This window comes from Mustelus asterias, chromosome 7 (assembly GCF_964213995.1).
Source record: "Mustelus asterias chromosome 7, sMusAst1.hap1.1, whole genome shotgun sequence".
NCBI lineage: Eukaryota > Metazoa > Chordata > Chondrichthyes > Carcharhiniformes > Triakidae > Mustelus > Mustelus asterias.
Window position 1 is genome coordinate 9,703,798 of NC_135807.1, and position 18,014 is coordinate 9,721,811.

The 18,014-nt window shown below is 43.1% G+C and overlaps 1 protein-coding gene across 7 annotated transcripts in view; it reads left to right on the forward strand.

Moving 5' to 3' along the window:
- vps13b (vacuolar protein sorting 13 homolog B) overlaps nucleotides 1-18,014 on the forward strand; it is a 993,302-nt gene that overhangs the window by 550,251 nt on the left and 425,037 nt on the right. The gene's annotated exons all lie outside the window — the stretch shown is intronic.

An 18,014-nucleotide genomic window follows, 5' to 3' on the forward strand; every position in this document is an offset into this window, starting at 1 on the left:
CATTCTGTGGCTCTAGGTCATTTTTTCTGTCCAAATATTCAAGTGCAAGTTGTTGTTGGTGCTGGGAGCTTTCTTTGTTGAAGAGATAACTCTCAGGTCATCTCATAATATCTGACTTTCAATCTCCAAAGATGTGCGGGTTAGGTTGATTGGCCAGGTGAAAAACAAAATTGCCCCTTAAGAGTCCTGAGATGCATAGGTTAGAGGGATTAGCGGGTAAATATGTAGGGGTAGGGCTTGGGTGGGATTGTGGTCGGTGCAGACTCGATGGGCCGAATGGCCTCCTTCTGCACTGTAGGGTTTCTATGATTTCTATGATTTCTTTATCGAGTACATCAGTTTAACCCTTGCCGATTGCAGTGTTTTGAGCTATACAGGCTGGAAAGTTTCAAAAATGCTGCTCTTTTATTAGTGAATTTGAAGTGGTGGCTTTTGTCAGTCCTCTGTCTGGGAGAAGAAACAGCAACTTCAGGGAGCGAGTGTAATGCCCTAACTATGTTAGGGGTTGTGGTTCTATACAAAAAGAAAAGAGTGGTTTGTACACGTTGATCCAAACTAACAGCAACAGATTTATTCTAGGAGATGTTCTCTGCACCAATTACAAACTGAAAATAAAACACCAACCTGTGCAAACACCCTAATGACATCACCATCAAATCATGTGATCAGCTCTTAGAGCAACCTGCAGCCCTTTTAAATATATAACGGCGAGTAGTGGAGAAGATTATTGAGGCAACAGCACAGCTGGAAGAACTGTGGACCAGGCTATACCAGGTCAGAGAGAAGGAACACAAATCAATTTGAGTGTTTGATGGTGTGGGAGGAGTGGGTTCTGAACTACTTTTCTGCAAATCACAATACACCAGCACTCAAAAATCATGTGATGTTTGGAATGATTTTAAATACTTCTCCGATAATGTGGAAAATATATAACTGAAAAGGATAGTAATACTGTTGAAACAACAAGATGCAAAAGCGATTTAATCATATGCAACCCACAAAACTGAAACATGGCTGCGGCCCCCTTGTTCCATTGGGTTGGGTGTCCTTTCTGTAGCCAGTAGGAGCCAATTATGCATTAAGTTAGATATAGATTAGTAAGACCATACAGCTTTAACCATTATGCAATTGATGATTTTATTAGTGCTTTTAATTTCTGATTTGGGTGTACATTTATTTAGCTACAACTCATAGATTCATTGCAGCACTGAAATAAGCCATTTGCCCCATTGAGTCGATGCCGGCTATCATGTTGATTTTGAACTCATGTACAAGGACAGTACACATTTTGTGTTTGTTCAACATTTTTGAGGACAATTTTAATTGGTGGCATGTTTCTGATGAAGGTAAATGAAGGAGTTCGATTTTTTTATGCTGTGTCTTCAGAAAACTAAATATTGGATGTCCTAATTTCTTTTGTTAAACCCTGAAGATACTTTGGCCAGGGTTTTCTGACCCTGCAGTGGCAGGACCTGCCGTGGAGGATGCGGCGGCAGACAAGCCAAAAGTCCTTTGACTTTTGGCAGGCCTGGAAAACCTTGGTGACAGGTGGGGCTGGAAAATCCTGGCCTTTGAGAGTTTTGACTTTTCCCTTCGGTTTCTCACTTTTACAAAAATCTGAGGGTGAGAAATTTGGTACGTTCACTGGACTGGAGAACTGCAAACGTTGCACCCTTGTTCAGAAAAGAGTGTGTGGTTAAGCACAGCAATTAAAGGCCAGTCAGTTTAACATCAATAGTGGGCAAGCTTCCAGAAACAATTATTTGGGATAGAATTAGTCGTCACATGGAAAAATCAGAGTGGATTAGGAAGAGCCAGCATGGATTTCTGAAGGAGAAATCATGTTTAACTAACTTGCTAGAGTTTTTTGAAGAGGCAACAGAAAGGATCGGTGAGGGTAATGTTGATATTGTATACTTGGACTTTCAAAAGGCATTGATACAGTGTCACGTAACGGACTTGTGAAATTATAGCTCATGAAATAAAAGGGAGAGTAGCAATGTGGATACAAAATTGGCTGAATAATGGGAGCAGACAGTAATGGTGAAGTTCCCCTGTTCCCTTCAATGGCAAGTCCCCCAACCCCCCTCCCCAAATGGATCTTCCCAGAGGGCCTGCCCTGGCACGGTAGCGTAGTGGTTAGCACTGCTGCTTCACTGCGCCAGAGAACTGGGTTCGATTCCCGGCCTGGATCACTGTCTGTGTGGAGTCTGCACGTTCTCCCCATGTCTGCTTGGGCTTCCTCCGGTTTCCTCCCACATTCTGAAAGACGTGTTGGTTAGGTGCATTGACCTGAACTAGGGGAATTTCACAGTAACTTCATTGCAGTGTTAATGTAAGCCTTACTTGTGACTAATAAATAAACTTTACTTTAACTTTACTTTATTATGTGTAGAACTTCTGTGAAATCTTGAAATTCTAGCTCAGTGCCCTCCTGAATGGGAAATTCTACCATGGTCATCACTCATGATGCTACTGTAGCAGAACTTGCTTCTAGGTTGTCTTTGACCAGCTGCCCGAAGGCTCCCAAGGTGCAAAAGATATGTCTTCAGAATATTCACTACTTTATAACATTCAACACTTGCCGAGTCAGTATTTGTTAGTTGTTGCCGGGTGCCCTTTTCAATATTTGCCTCTCGACCAACATGGCCAAAGAAAATTACCTGGTAATTTTTGCTTGCGGGGGCTTGCAATTTGCATATAGAACAGCGACTACATTTTAAAAAGCATGCCCTTTGGTATAAACCACTTGAATGTGGGCCTTTCATTCTTTAGTTTGAATTTTGTCGGCCAGAAGCTTTGAAAAGGGCTGATTTTAGCACTGTTACCTCATTCTAAATTCCAAACCCGAACACCAAGATTTGTTAGTACTAGTAATTTCTATTGACTGCAACTTAATATTGACATGATTTAAATTTAGAAATTGACCCAATCCCCTTCGCCTACAATAGCCTGCAGCATTGTGGATCGTCAAGGTGAAACTATACCATAGACTATATCTTTTTATTCATTTGTGGGACATGGGTGTCGCTGGCTGGCCAGCATTTATTGCCCGTCCCTAGTTGTCCTTGAAACTGAGCGGCTTGCTAGGCCATTTCAGAGGGCAGTTGAGAGTCAACCACATTGCTGTGGCTCTGGAGTCACATGTAGGCCAGACTGGGTAAGGACGGCAGATTTCCTTCCCTAAAGGACATTAGTAAATCATGAATAATGATGAATAGTTCTGTTTTCGAACATTGAGATGGTGTTAATGCATGATGAAAAGTTGACTGGAATGGACCAAGAGTAGTTGTGATTTCAACGTCTGATGTATTTTGAATCATTCGTGGTTCTCTTCATATTTAAAAGGATGAGTCAAGCTTTGTATTCACTTTAAGTTGTCACCTATTCACAGATTGTTTTAAATGTTTGAAAGAATTCAAACTTCTTCAGCCTTTAGCTGTGATTTTTGGAGTTTAAATCCCATTTGGTTCCAGGAATGCACATGCTCCTCTCATGAGAGTGCAAACAGTAATGCCGTTTTAGTTAAATAGCCGACCTGCCAATGATTGTATAGGTGGCCACTGTAAATAATTAACTGCTTTAAACATTTAATCCCAGTTAATTTATTATCCTTCACGTTACCCCTGGCCCTGCAGGAAAGGTGTGGCTGAGGGGGCTGGGGGTGATGAGAGTAGTTAAAATGGTACTTGGGATATGGGCAAAGGGAGATCGGCCAAAGGTCAGCTATTCTCTCATTGAATAGCACAACAAGCTCGAGGGACTCAATGGCCTCCTCCTGTTTCTATGTTCCAATGGTGGCCAGGCTGAACCCATTGCGCTCCTTCACCATTTCCCCACCTCTTGATGCCATTTTAAGTTCAAGGGGATACAGTTGTGTAGTGGTAACTTCACTGGACTAGTAACTCAGTGACCCCAAGATAATGTTCTGGACACACAGGTTCAAATCCCACCACGGCAGTTGGTGGAATCCAGTCATTAACAAATCCGGAATATAAAACTAGTTTCAGTAATGGGGGCCATGAACCTTCCATTGATTGTCATGAAAAAACCCATCTGATTCACTAACTTCCTTTGGAGAAGGAAATCTTTCGTCCTTACCTGGTCTGATCTCCAAATGCACAGCAATGTGGTTGACCCTGAACTGCCCTCTGAAATAGCCACTCAGTTCAAGGATGATTAGGGATGGGCAACAAATGCCTGCCTTGCCAGTGACATTCAGATCCATGCAAACATATGAATTAGGAGCTGTAGGCCAGGTGACCTCTTGGGCCTGCTCCACCATTCAATAAGATCATGGCTGATCTGATTATATCCTCAACTCTACTTTCCTTCCTACCCCCATACCCTTGACTCCCTTATCAATCAGGAATATGTTGAAGGAATGATGAATACTTTCATTACAGGGCTCACAATAATTTACAAACAACTTTGAGGCGTTTGTTGATATTTATCAAATTTTAATGCACATCCAAAACACGTGTAGAAATAAGACAGAGTTAGGTCTGGAAAGATAACAGAAGCGTTTGTGTGTAAAAATTTACACCTATTTGTGTTGCCAGCATTGGTAATTAAGTCTAAATACAATGTAACACCCATTACATTTTGTCCATTATCAATGTTGAATATGTAATACGAAAGAAGAAATTCAGTGGCATTATCATTTGAAGAATGGTGTTATTTGAACAAGAGTAGAGGAGAAATTTCATTGTGTACCATTATCTACTAAATAGTTTCCGTATGTTAGCATATTGCTGATACACTCAGCAATACCTTCATCAGTCATTCTAGGAGTTGATATGACAATGCGTTGGTTTGATTAGATGGCCTTGCCAACCTCTGGGATGCTAGTATTGGTTTTCTAGGATGTCAGAGGAGTGAGGTTAGTCCCTTGGTTCTGATAGGCACTGGATATATCAGTGTCAGTGATGCTGTTTTTGACATAGGACATTAATCACAGCCACACCTACCTTGTTAGTGTATGTAAGAAAAATTCCATGATGATATTTGAAGAAGAGTCTGATGAAGCTCGAACTAAGAATCATCCAGACTCAAATTGTTGGCTCTGTTCTCTCTCCTCAGACGCTGTCAGACCTGCTCAGCTTTTCCAGCATTTTCTGTTTTTGTTTGAAGAAACGTAGTTGTGTTCTTGCAGTTTCTATGCTAATGTTTATTATGTGAGCAACACCACCAAAAACAGATTATAATGTCTTGAGGAGTGTACATATTACAGAGAAGGAGGTGCTGGAAGTCTTAAAGCGCATCAAGGTAGATAAATCCCCGGGACCTGATGAAGTGTATCCCAGGACATTGTGGGAGGCTAAGGAGGAAATTGCGGGTCCCCTAGCAGAGATATTTGAATCATCGATTGTCACGGGTGAGGTGCCTGAAGATTGGAGAGTGGCAAATGTTGTGCCTTTGTTTAAAAAGGGCTGCAGTGAAAAGCCTGGGAACTACAGGCCAGTGAGCCTCACATCTGTGGTGGGTAAATTGTTGGAAGGTATTTTGAGAGACAGGATCTACAGGCATTTAGAGATGCAAGTACTGATTACGGACAGTCAGCATGGCTTTGCGAGTGGAAAATCATGTTTCACAAATTTGATTGAGTTTTTTGAAGGGGTAACCAAGAAGGTAGATGAGGGCAGTGCAGTTGATGTTGTCGACATGGACTTTAGCAAGGCCTTTGACAAGGTGCCGCATAGTAGGTTGTTGCATAAGGTTAAATCTCATGGGATACAGAGTGAGGTATCTAAATAGATACAAAATTGGCTTCTTGACAGAAGCCAGAGAGTGGTTGTAGAGAATTGTGTTTCAAACTGGAGGCCTGTGACCAGCAGTGTGCCTCAGGGATCAGTGCTGGGTCCACTGTTATTTTCATTTATATTAATGATTTGGATGAGAATATAGGAGGCATGGTTAGTAAGTTTGCAGATGACACTAAGATTGGTGGCATAGTGGACAGTGGAGAAAGTTATCTTCGATTGCAACGAGATCTTGATCAATTGGGCCAGTGGGCTGACGAATGGCAGATGGAGTTTAATTTAGACAAATGCGAGGTGATGCATTTTGGTAGATTGAACCAGGGCAGGACTTACTCAGTTAATGGTAGGGCGTTAGGGAGAGTTACAGAACAAAGAGATCTCGGGGTACATGTTCATAGCTCCTTGAAAAAGTGGAGTCATAGGTGGACAGAGTGGTGAAGAAGGCATTCGGCATGCTTGGTTTCATCGGTCCGAATATTGAATACAGGAGTTGGAATGTCTTGTTGAAGTTGTACGAGACATTGGTAAGGCCACACTTGGAATACTGTGTGCAATTCTGGTCACCCTATTATTAAACTAGAAAGAGTGCAGAAAAGATTTACTGGGATGCTACCGGGACTTGATGGATTGAGTTATAAGGAGAGGCTGGATAGACTGGGACTTTTTTCTCTGGAGCATAGGAGGCTGAGGGGTGATCTTATAGAGGTCTATAAAATGATGAGGGGCACAGATCAGCTAGATAGTCAATATCTTTTCCCGAAGGTAGGGGAGTCTAAAACTAGAGGGCATAGGTTTGAGGTGAGAGGGGAGAGATACAAAAGTGTCCAGAGGGGCAATTCTTCCACACAGAGGGTGGTGAGTGTCTGGAACAAGCTGCCAGAGGTAGTAGTAGAGGCGGGTACAAGTTTGTCTTTTAAAAAGCACTTCGATAGTTACATGGGTACGATGGGTATAGAGGGATATGGGCCAAATGCGGGCAATTGGGATTAGCTTAGGGGTTTAAAAAAAAGGGCAGCATGGACAAGTTGGGCCGAAGGGCCTGTTTCCATGCTGTAAACCTCTATGACTCTCTATAATCTCATTGCTATTTGTGGGACCATGCTACGTACAAATTGGCTGCTGCATAACACAACAATGTCTACACTTCAAAACACTTAATTTGCTGTTAAATGCTTTGGGTCATCTTGAGTTTGTGAAACGTAATGTATAGTCTTTTTGGATTAATTCAGGTTGTTTATTGGTAATTATATTTGGTCTAGAAGCAGCTCTAATTTTGCTACACTTATTCTCAGGGAACCCCTTCGTATACAAACTCCTCATATATTCAGTGCTTGTGTTTGGCTTGCATAGTTCATGTTGTTAAACTTCTGTAATCTTTCCCACTGTTGACTTTTGGAGAAACCGTGGGATGCTATTTTATCATTTTTTTTCTATCACATATTTGTGTCCAAAAGCATAATCTTTCTTCCCTTTAATTTCAAGTGAAACCCCTCGACTTTATCATTGGTCAGTCTAAATGATACAGACATTGCAAGAGTCCACCCTTAAGCTGTCATCATTTTGCTTCAACATGTCAATGACCCCGAGTTAATTATGGAGCAACAAAAAAATCACTCATTAAGTAATTGTTTTACTCATGCAACTTCTCAGTCTTCAGTAGAAAAAAGTTAAGGAATTTCACATGAAACAAGGGGCCCAATTTTAACCCATTTCAAAACCCATTAATTTAAACAGTATTAAAATCAGGCCCGCCGAAGCACTGTCTCCAGGTTAAGGCTCTGACTACTCATAGGCTGGAATTTTGCTGTTCCGCCCATCATGGGAATCAGAGCGGAAGAGGGGTGGACAATGGAAAGTTCCGTTGATCTCGGGCAGGATTTTACGGTTTCGGCATGAGCAAGGCAGTAAAATCCCGGCAATAGTGTTGTAGAACAATACAGCATGGAAACAGGCCCTCCAGCTCAACCGGTCCATGCTGCCCTCCCAACTAGTCCCAATTGCCTGCGTTTGCCCATATCCCTCTAATCCTTTCCCATCCATGTACTTATCCAAATGCTTTTGAAATGATGAGTTTTTTTTAACAACACTTGAGGTTTTCATTAAATTTATTAACAGAATTCACATTCCATCTGCTTGGGATTCGAACCCATGTCCTCAGGGCATTCATTACCTTACGTCTCTGGAATACTGGTCCAGTGACAGTACCAGTACACCACCACCGCCCCTCAGACTCAGGTCTACCTAGAGCACTGAAAACTCGTGTATTATTGCCATGTTTCTTAGCCTTCAAATTTTTCTGGGCTGGATTTTATACGGGTCCTCCTCCCACACCCAACAGTTTATAAAGAGTAGTAACAATCCCACATTCTGCATATGATTGACATATTATTTGACCTGATTGACATATCACCCTTACTTTTCAGGAATATTTGACCCACGTTTAAAAATAAAATCTAGATATTGCTTCTAGAATTAAGTTAGGCTTTAGGTACTATTGGAACAAAGGAGTCTCAGCATTCATTAGGAACAAAAGAGTTGTCAGGGAGAAAATCGGACCTCTCAGGGACAAAGGAGGGGAATTATGCTTAGAACCCAAGGGAATAGGGGAGATCCTAAATGAATACTTTGCATCGGTATTCACGAAGGAGAGGGGCGTGTTAACCGGGAGTGTCTCGGAGGGAGGTGTTGACCCGTTAGAGAAAATCTCCATTACAAGAGAGGAAGTGTTAGGTTTTTTAGGGAACATTAAAACTGACAAAGCCCCAGGGCCTGATGGCATCTATCCTCGACTGCTCAGGGAGACGAGAGGTGAAATTGCTGGGCCTCTGACGGAAATCTTTGTCGCTTCTTTGGACACGGGTGAGGTCCCTGAGGATTGGAGGATAGCGAATGTGGTCCCGTTGTTTAAGAAGGGTAGCAGGGATAACCCAGGAAATTATAGGCCGGTGAGCTTGACGTCCGTGGTGGGGAAGTTGTTGGAGAGGATTCTTAGAGACAGGATGTATGTGCATTTAGAACGAAACAATCTCATTAGTGACAGACAGCATGGTTTTGTAAGAGGGAGGTCGTGCCTTACAAATTTGGTGGAGTTTTTTGAGGAAGTGACAAAAACGGTTGATGAAGGAAGGGCCGTGGATGTCGTCTATATGGATTTCAGTAAGGCATTTGACAAAGTCCCACATGGCAGGTTGGTTAAGAAGGTTAAGGCTCATGGGATACAAGGAGAAGTGGCTAGATGGGTGGAGAACTGGCTTGGCCATAGGAGACAGAGGGTAGTGGTCGAAGGGTCTTTTTCCGGCTGGAGGTCTGTGACCAGTGGTGTTCCGCAGGGCTCTGTACTGGGACCTCTGCTATTTGTGATATATATAAATGATTTGGAAGAAGGTGTAACTGGTGTAATCAGCAAGTTTGCGGATGACACGAAGATGGCTGGAATTGCGGATAGCGAAGAGCATTGTCGGGCAATGCAGCAGGATATAGATAGGCTGGAAAATTGGGCGGAGAGGTGGCAGATGGAGTTTAATCCGGATAAATGCGAAGTGATGCATTTTGGAAGAAATAATGTAGGGAGGAGTTATACAATAAATGGCAGAGTCATCAGGAGTATAGAAACACAGAGGGACCTAGGTGTGCAAGTCCACAAATCCTTGAAGGTGGCAACACAGGTGGAGAAGGTGGTGAAGAAGGCATATGGTATGCTTGCCTTTATAGGACGGGGTATAGAGTATAAAAGCTGGAGTCTGATGATGCAGCTGTATAGAACGCTGGTTAGGCCACATTTGGAGTACTGCGTCCAGTTCTGGTCACCGCACTACCAGAAGGACGTGGAGGCATTGGAGAGAGTGCAGAGAAGGTTTACCAGGATGTTGCCTGGTATGGAGGGTCTTAGCTATGAGGAGAGATTGGGTAGACTGGGGTTGTTCTCCTTGGAAAGACGGAGAATGAGGGGAGATCTAATAGAGGTATACAAGATTATGAAGGGTATAGATAGGGTGAACAGTGGGAAGCTTTTTCCCAGGTCGGAGGTGACGATCACGAGGGGTCACGGGCTCAAGCTGAGAGGGGCGAGGTATAACTCAGACATCAGAGGGACGTTTTTTACACAGAGGGTGGTGGGGGCCTGGAATGCGCTGCCAAGTAGGGTGGTGGAGGCAGGCACGCTGACATCGTTTAAGACTTACCTGGATAGTCACATGAGCAGCCTGGGAATGGAGGGATACAAACGATTGGTCTAGTTGGACCAAGGAGCGGCACAGGCTTGGAGGGCCGAAGGGCCTGTTTCCTGTGCTGTACTGTTCTTTGTTCTTTGTTCATCCAAGACTTTGGATAGTGATGCTATCGGGTAGTTTGAAGTATTGACAATCAATTTTTAAATTAGGAGGTGCCCGTCATTACTTTAATCATAGAAACATACAGTGCAAAAGGAGGCCATTTGGCCCATGAAATCTGTACCGACCGCAATCCCACCCAGGCCCTATCCCCTTAACTCCATCTATTTACCTTGCTAGTTGGCACAATGGTTAGCACAGCTGCCTTACAGCACCAGAAGAAAGTTTTTCATTTTCATAGATAAACATGTGACTTTGGCTAGTGTCTATGGGCGGCATGGTGGTTAGCACTGCTGCCTCACAGCGCCAGGAACCCAGGTTCGATTCCCAGCTTGGGTCACTGTGTGTGTGGAGTTTGCACGTTCTCCCCATGTCTGCTTGAGTTTCCTCCGGGTGCTCCGGTTTCCTCACACATTTTGAAACGTGCTGGTTAGGTGCATTGACCCGAACAGGTGCTGGAGTGTGGCAACTAGGGGAATTTCATAGTAACTTAAATGCAGTGTTAATGTAAGCCTTATTTTTGTGACTAATAAATAAACTTAAAAACTTTAAACCTTTTAGTCCTCCTAACACTAAGGAGCAGCAATTTAGCATGGCCAATCAACCTAACCTGCACATCTTTGGACTGTGGGAGGAAACTGGAGCACCTGGAGGAAACCCACGCAGACATGGGGAGAACATGCAGACTCCAGACAGACAGTGACCCAAGCCAGGATTTGAACCTGGGTTCCTGGCGCTGTGAGGCAGCAGTGCTAATCACCGTGCCGCCCATAGACACTAACCAAAGTCACATGTTTATCTATGAAAATGAAAAACTTTCTTCTTTTTGTTCTCCTTTGCTTCAATAAATTTGGTGAGTTCCAGTCATGTTTTAGAGATGCTTGGACAAAGCTTGGATTGGCTGTTAGAAAACGAGCTGTGTTTTTTTTGTTTTTGCCGAGCTCCAACAGGAGACTACTCAGCCTGTTCCTTTGCACGATTATTAACTTTCTCCCTGGCCAGCAAATGAAAATAGAAAGAGCTCTTTGCATTTCAGTAGCAATGTTTTTTTTGCTGCCAGGGACGCCATTGCCTCCAGAGATGTTAGCAGAAACCAGCTCTTGAAATTGGTCTTGGACCCTCGCGAGGTGGTGGACGCATCTCAGTTACTTGACTGTACAGCCGCTGAGGGGACTGCTGGCAGCAGCAGCCGTGTTCTTAGGTAACTGCAGCATATAATTTGGACTCCATGAGGTTTCAATCAAACTTGTAAGGAACTTCCTCTCATCATGCAATGAGCTCACTTTCACAAAATGCACTCACTCGTTGCGTTCGCCCAATTTTTAAACTGAACTGCCATACCTAAAATACATCAGCGCATGTCACTGGTGCCAAGGATAAGCACGCAGTTTATAGGTATTGAAGAAAGGACAAGTGGTAAAAATGTAATTTGTGGCATAAAGTGGCAGTAATGCAGAGTTGAGGATGGACAGTTTTTTCAATTTTAAGTGGGATTTGCTATGCTTTTGCTTTTTTTTTCTAAAAAAAATGCCATTGCTACCAGTTCTGTTCACATTTTGAATACTTGAGGGGGGGAAAGGGGTGCAACCATTTGTCGTGCAGCTTTTCCATTTATCTTCCCAAACCCCTACACATTTATTATTGAGTAACTTTTCAGTATGGAACGAGCAGCGTTCCTTTCGTTATTTTAAATGACCTTTTTGGGAGGGGCTTGCTCTGGAAATTTGAGATTGTCATCATTTTACAATTGCTCCTTGTGCTGCGTGAAAGCAAAGTAGTTTTTCAGTTGCGCCTGTCATGTTCTCTCACAGTAGCTGGACTGAGTTAAGAGGACTTTGCTCAAACTTGCTAATTATCATGGTGGGATCAGTGGAATGTGACCGAACAATTGCGAAAGCAGGAGCCTAATTGTTGAAATCAGAGCGACCCTTGCAATGTTACTTTGATTGTAGTGAGTAAAATATTTTTGACGAAGGAATGGAATTCTAAACTACGTTCAGGGAATGAGTAAAACATTATTTGAAAATAAATTAACTTCCTATTAAAAACTGAAATGTATGGTTAAGCCACCAGCCAGTAGAAATAATTCAAACTGTATTGTATATAAAACAAAGTTATGAACACGATATACTCAGGATTTACAAGTTCTGATGTAACCCTAATTAAAACGAAACGATTCTATTTCAGGAATTTGCAATAACTCTTCATATTTAACACATGAATGTGCTCAATATTGATGGAGGAATATGTTGCTACCAAACTGAAATCAGATCCTTGAAACAGAAAGGATGTTGCCATGGAAAAATGAAGTAACACTCGGTGCAGCTGTGATGCATTAATGAATAGGATATTTTTTTAAAAGATCATTTGTGTTTGGTGTGGCTCGAAGGGACTGAAACAGATGGTTTCCATGAACAGACTGTGACCCTCAGCATGAGCACTGTTACTGGCATATTACTTCATTCTCCTTCCCTTGATGAACAGTGTGTTGAATTATAACATGATTTACAGTTATAGGTTTGATTTTCTATTTACATTTGAACTCCTGATTTTATATTGCGTGAACTGTTTAACTTACTGACATTGAATCGACAACTCGAATCTATGCCGTGAACAGGAAAAGAGTGATAAATTGATTTGAAATTGAAATTCGCAAGGTTCCAGTTACCTCTTGAACAGCCTGCTGGTGAAAATATTCCTTAGATCTATAACAGCATAGTTCTATCAGTTTGAGTTTAAGCAGCAGTGTACAAATGACCAGTAACTTGGTGATTCAGTGGGCGGGATATTCTGGCCACGCTCGCCCTGAAACCAGAAAATCCCGCCCGAGGTCAACGGATGTTTCCTTGGTCCGCCCCTCGCCCACTCCGATTCCTGTGGCGGGAGGGTGTTGGCAATGAGGAAAGGTTGAATAAACTATTCACTTATTTTACCAAAATATGATCTTAGACCAGACAGTTTCACTTTTTCCTATGGTTGATTCAACATAAATAATGCTGATTAGCAAGTTTGCGGATGACACGAAAATTGGAGGAGTTGCTGATAGTGCGAGGGATTGTCAGAGGATACAACAGGAAATAGATAGGTTGGAGAGTTGGGCACAGAAATGGCAAATGGAGTTTAATCCAGACAAATGCGAGGTGATGCATTTTGGAGGATCAAATTTAGGTGTGAATTATACTGTAAATGGCAGAACCTTTAGGAACATTAATATTCAGAAGGATCGGGGCGTGCAGGTCCACAGTTCCCTAAAAAGTGGCAACACAGGTGGCCAAGGCGATTAAGAAGTCATATGGTATGCTTGCCTTCATCAGCCGGGGCATTGAGTACAAGAGTTGGGAAATCGTGTTGCAGCTATATAAAACCTTGGTTAGGTCACATTTGTAGTATTGCGTGCAGTTCTCGTCACCACACTACCAGAAGGACATGGAAGCTTTGGAGAGAGTGCAAAGAAGGTTCACCAGGATGTTGCCTGGTCTCGAGGGTGTTGACTATGAGGAGAGGTTGAATAAACTAGGATTGTTTTCACTGGAAAGACGAAGGCTGAGGGGAGACCTGACAGAGGTCTACAAAATTATGAGAGGCACAGACAGGGTGGAGAGTCAGAGGCTTTTACCCAGGGTGGAAGTGTCAATTACAAGGGGGCACAGGTTCAAGATGAGAGGGGGAAAGTTTAAGGGAAATGTGCGGGGGAAGTTTTTCATGCAGAGAGTGGTGGGTGCCTGGAACGCGCTGCCAGAGGAGGTGGTGGAAGCAGCACATTAGCAACATTTAAGAGGCATCTGGATGGGTACATGAATAGGGAGGGAATAGAGCGATACGGACCGAGTAAGGGCAGAAGGTTTTTTCTTTAGCTTAGTTGGGGCATCATGATTGGCACAGGCTTGGAGGGCCGAAGGGCCTGTTTCTGTGCTGTGCTTTTCTTTGTTCTTTGTAATACCGATAGAGCAAGAATTAACTTCACTCTTTTTTTCTAAATTTAGCCTTTTTGCATCATTGCATAAACATTATGACTGTACATCTCGCTCTGCGCACATTGAAAGCCTAGATTGCACATCAGTAGATTCTCTGCATCCCTCTGAAATGTTTTAATTCTGCTTCTCCCAAAACACTGCTAATTCAAAATTAAAAGAATATTCTGAGAGTTTGAAACAATTAATATATTGCAACTTAAGGCATGTCTGAAATTTGCTGTTGGAAATCGGCAACAGGCTGCTTTACCAGTATTTCCTTCAACAAGAGGCTTAACTCCTTTCACAGTTGTAAGGTTCACAAGGTTGTAAGGATAATCCCAGCAATTACAGACCAGTCAATTTACCATCAGTGGTGGGCAAGCTTCTTAAAACAATTATTCAGTATAGAAACAGCAGTTACACGGGAAAATGTTGGTTGATTAGGAAGAGGGTTTCTAAAGGGGAAATCATGTTTAACTAACTTGCTGGAGATTTTTGAGGAGTTAACAGAAAAGGTCGGAAAGCTGTTGATATATACATACACTGAAATCTTATTGCCGTTTACACTGTTGGGATCTTATGGCCCGCTGATGGTGCACCCCCACCGTGGGTTTCCCAGTGGCAAGAGGTGCGTTCAACGGGGAACCCCGTTCCTTGTTGACAATGCCGGGATGATAAAATCCTGCTGCCAGTGAGTGGTGCGCCACTCCCATCATTGCAAAACAGGCCGTGGGCGGGGAGGAACATCCTGCCCGTAGACTTTCAAAAGGCATTCATTACAGTGCCACACAATAGACTTGTGAGAAAAGTTATAGCTCATAGAATAAAAACGATGTGGATACAAAATTGGCTGAACAATTGAAAGCAGAAAGTAACAGGCAATGGTTATTTTTTGGGCTGGACGAAGGTTAGATAGCGGTGTTCCCCAGGTGTTGGGACCCTTGCTTTTCCTGATATTTATTAATGATCTAGACCTTGGTGCGCAAGGATCAATTTTGAAGTTTGCAGATGATACAAAACTTGGAAGTTAACTGCGAAAAATACAGCGTTGAACTTAAAAAAGACATAGACAAATTGGTGGATTGGGCAGAGAGGTGGGAGATGAAATTCAGTGTGGAGAAAGGAGGGGATGCATTTTGGTAGCAAGAACATGGAGAAACAATACAAAATAAGGAGTAAAATTCTTATAGGATGCAGGAGCTGAGAAACTGGGGTATATATTTTTCAGTTATTACTTTACGGGATGTGGGTGTTGCTGGCCAGGCCAGCATTTATTCCCCATCCCTAGTTGCTATCCAGATGGTGGTGTCCCCTGTTATCTGCTGCCCTTGTCCTTCTAGATGGCAGTAGTTGTGGGATTGGAAGGTGCTGTCCAAGGAGCCTTGGTGAGTTCCTGCAGTGCATCTTGTAGACGGTACACATGGCTGCTGCTGTGTGTTGATGGTGAAGGGAGTGAATGTTTGTGAATGGGGTAGCAATCTAATGGGCTACTTTGTCCCAGATGGTGTTGAGCTTCTTGACCACAATATGTCCCTAAGTCATGATGCTCAGAGGTGCAGACACAATGGGCCAAATGGCCTCCTTCTGCGCTGTAACAATTCTCTGATTGTAGTTTCATCTTTGCCCACAAGAATTATATTCCTTGGTTGCCAGCAAGAACATAGGAACAGGAGTAATCCATTCAGCCATTGCGCCTGTTCCCTCATTCACTTAGGTCATGGTTGATCTACATCTCCAGCTTGTCTACCTGCCTTGGTTCTATATACTTTAGTACACTTGCCTAACAGATAATCAATGCTGTGAATTAAATTTGCTTTTGTTTTTTGCATGTTACTTTACTGATGAGTATTACTATTCTTTTGGACATCACAGAATATTCTTGCATCATATTGTAGCTTCATCTTATTTCTGCAAACATCCTTTCAGCCTGATGTATCTACAACTGAACACCCTGAAATACTGAGGAGAAAACAGCAATATTAGCAGGTTTAGTGTTGATCAAAGTTCTGAGGTGTTTTACAGAGGCCCGGTCAGGGATAAGTGGACACTGAGCCACAACAGCCAACATTAGTGACAGTGGCCTCAAGGTTTGTGGGGGTTCTAACTCTACCAGTCAAGTAGCGCTCTGCACTTGCAAGCTTAGGCTCCGCGCCTTCCACCCTCCCTACTGGCAAGAATCACATCAAGGCTCTTTTTTTGCACTGAGTGCCGTAAGATTGCAACTCGCGGCTTGCTGTAAAAACTGGCACCATTCTCTCCTGTTTTCTTGTTCATTCGGCACTTAGTATTTTTTTTCATAGGATCATGTCCACTGTCTTTGAGAATACCCCAAAATGCCTCCAGATAATGCGCAAAGCCAGGAAAATGTGTTTGACTCAAAAATGAGTTAATGTGCAGTTTGGCCCATTGACAATTTGTGCTCGAAGTGTAATGAGAAGTGATAGCTGCATTTTTGTATTATCTTATCACATCTGTATGAAATGCCCCAAAGCATCACAAAAGCAATGGATTACTTTTAACTGCAGCATTATTGTTACACACCCAAGTGTGGTAACGTTTAGTTGCAGTAAGATCTCACAAATAACAAAGTGATGGTACGTTTTTGATGAGAGGGTTAGAGGTGAAGGTTGTTGGCCAGGACACCGGAACAACTTGCTGTTTGAATTATGCCATGGGATCTTTGATGTCCATCTAACAAATCAAAGGGGGCTTGAGCTGATGAACATCACTTGGAAGAAGTAGAGAGTGCACAGAATGTTTTCTGGATGGGGATAGATCAAAGAACAAAGAAAATTACAGCACAGGAACAGGCCCTTCGGCCCTCCAAGCCTGCACCGACCATGCTGCCTGACTGAACTAAAGTCCCCTACCCTTCCAGGAACTATATCCCTCTATTCCCATTCCATTTATGTATTTGTCAAGACACCCCTTAAAAGTCATTACCATATCCGCTTCCACGACCTCCTCCGGCAGCGAGTTCCAGGCACGCACCATCCTCTGTGTAAAAAAAAACTTGCCTCGTAGATCTCCACCTTCTGTCTATAAACTTGCCTCGCACATCAAGGCCTACCACTGAGATTTGCCAGGAGGGGAGAAACCTACTCAACCTCGCTCTCAACAGTCTACCGCTTGCAGATGCATTTGTCAATGACAGTGTTGGTAAGAATGACCACTGCAGAGCCTGGCTCCACACTGGGTACACCCACCATCTTGTGTGGCACAACTTCTGTGCTCAATGTCATAAATTCAGAACAGATCTAGCAGCTCAAAACAGAGCATCCACACAGTGCTGTGGGGAACCAGCATCAACAGAATTCTATTCAACCCCAATCTTTAACCTCAATTTCCAGCATCTTCCTCACTCTACTATTACCATAAACCCTGGTTAAATGAGGAACGCAGAAGAGTCAGGAGCAGCTCCAGACAGATCTAAAAATGACTTGCCAGCATGGCAAAGCTACAACATAGGACTACATGCATGCTAAGCCGCAGGTGATAGACAGAGTTAAGCAATCCCACAACAAGTGGATCAGGGCAAAGCTTTGCAGTCCTGCCACTTTCAATCATGAATGGTGGTGGACATTTAAACAGTTAACCGGAGGAGGAGGTTCCACAAATATCCCCATCCTCAATGATGGCGGAGCCCAGCATACCAGTGCAAAGACGAGGCTGGAACGTTTGCAACAATCTTCAGCCAGAAGCGCCGAGTGGTTGATCCATCTCAGCTTCCACCTGAGATTCGTACCATCACAGATGCCAGTTTGTGACTGGCTGAACAGTCTTCAGACAGTTCGATTCACTCCACATGGTATGAAGAAACGGTTGAAGGTGCTGGATACTGCAAAGGCTGTGGGCATGACAACATTCCAGCAATAGTCGTGAAGATTTGTGTTCTAGAATTAGCCACACCCCTCGCCAAGCTGTCCCAGTACAACTGCAATACTGGCATCTACCTGGCAATATGGAAAATT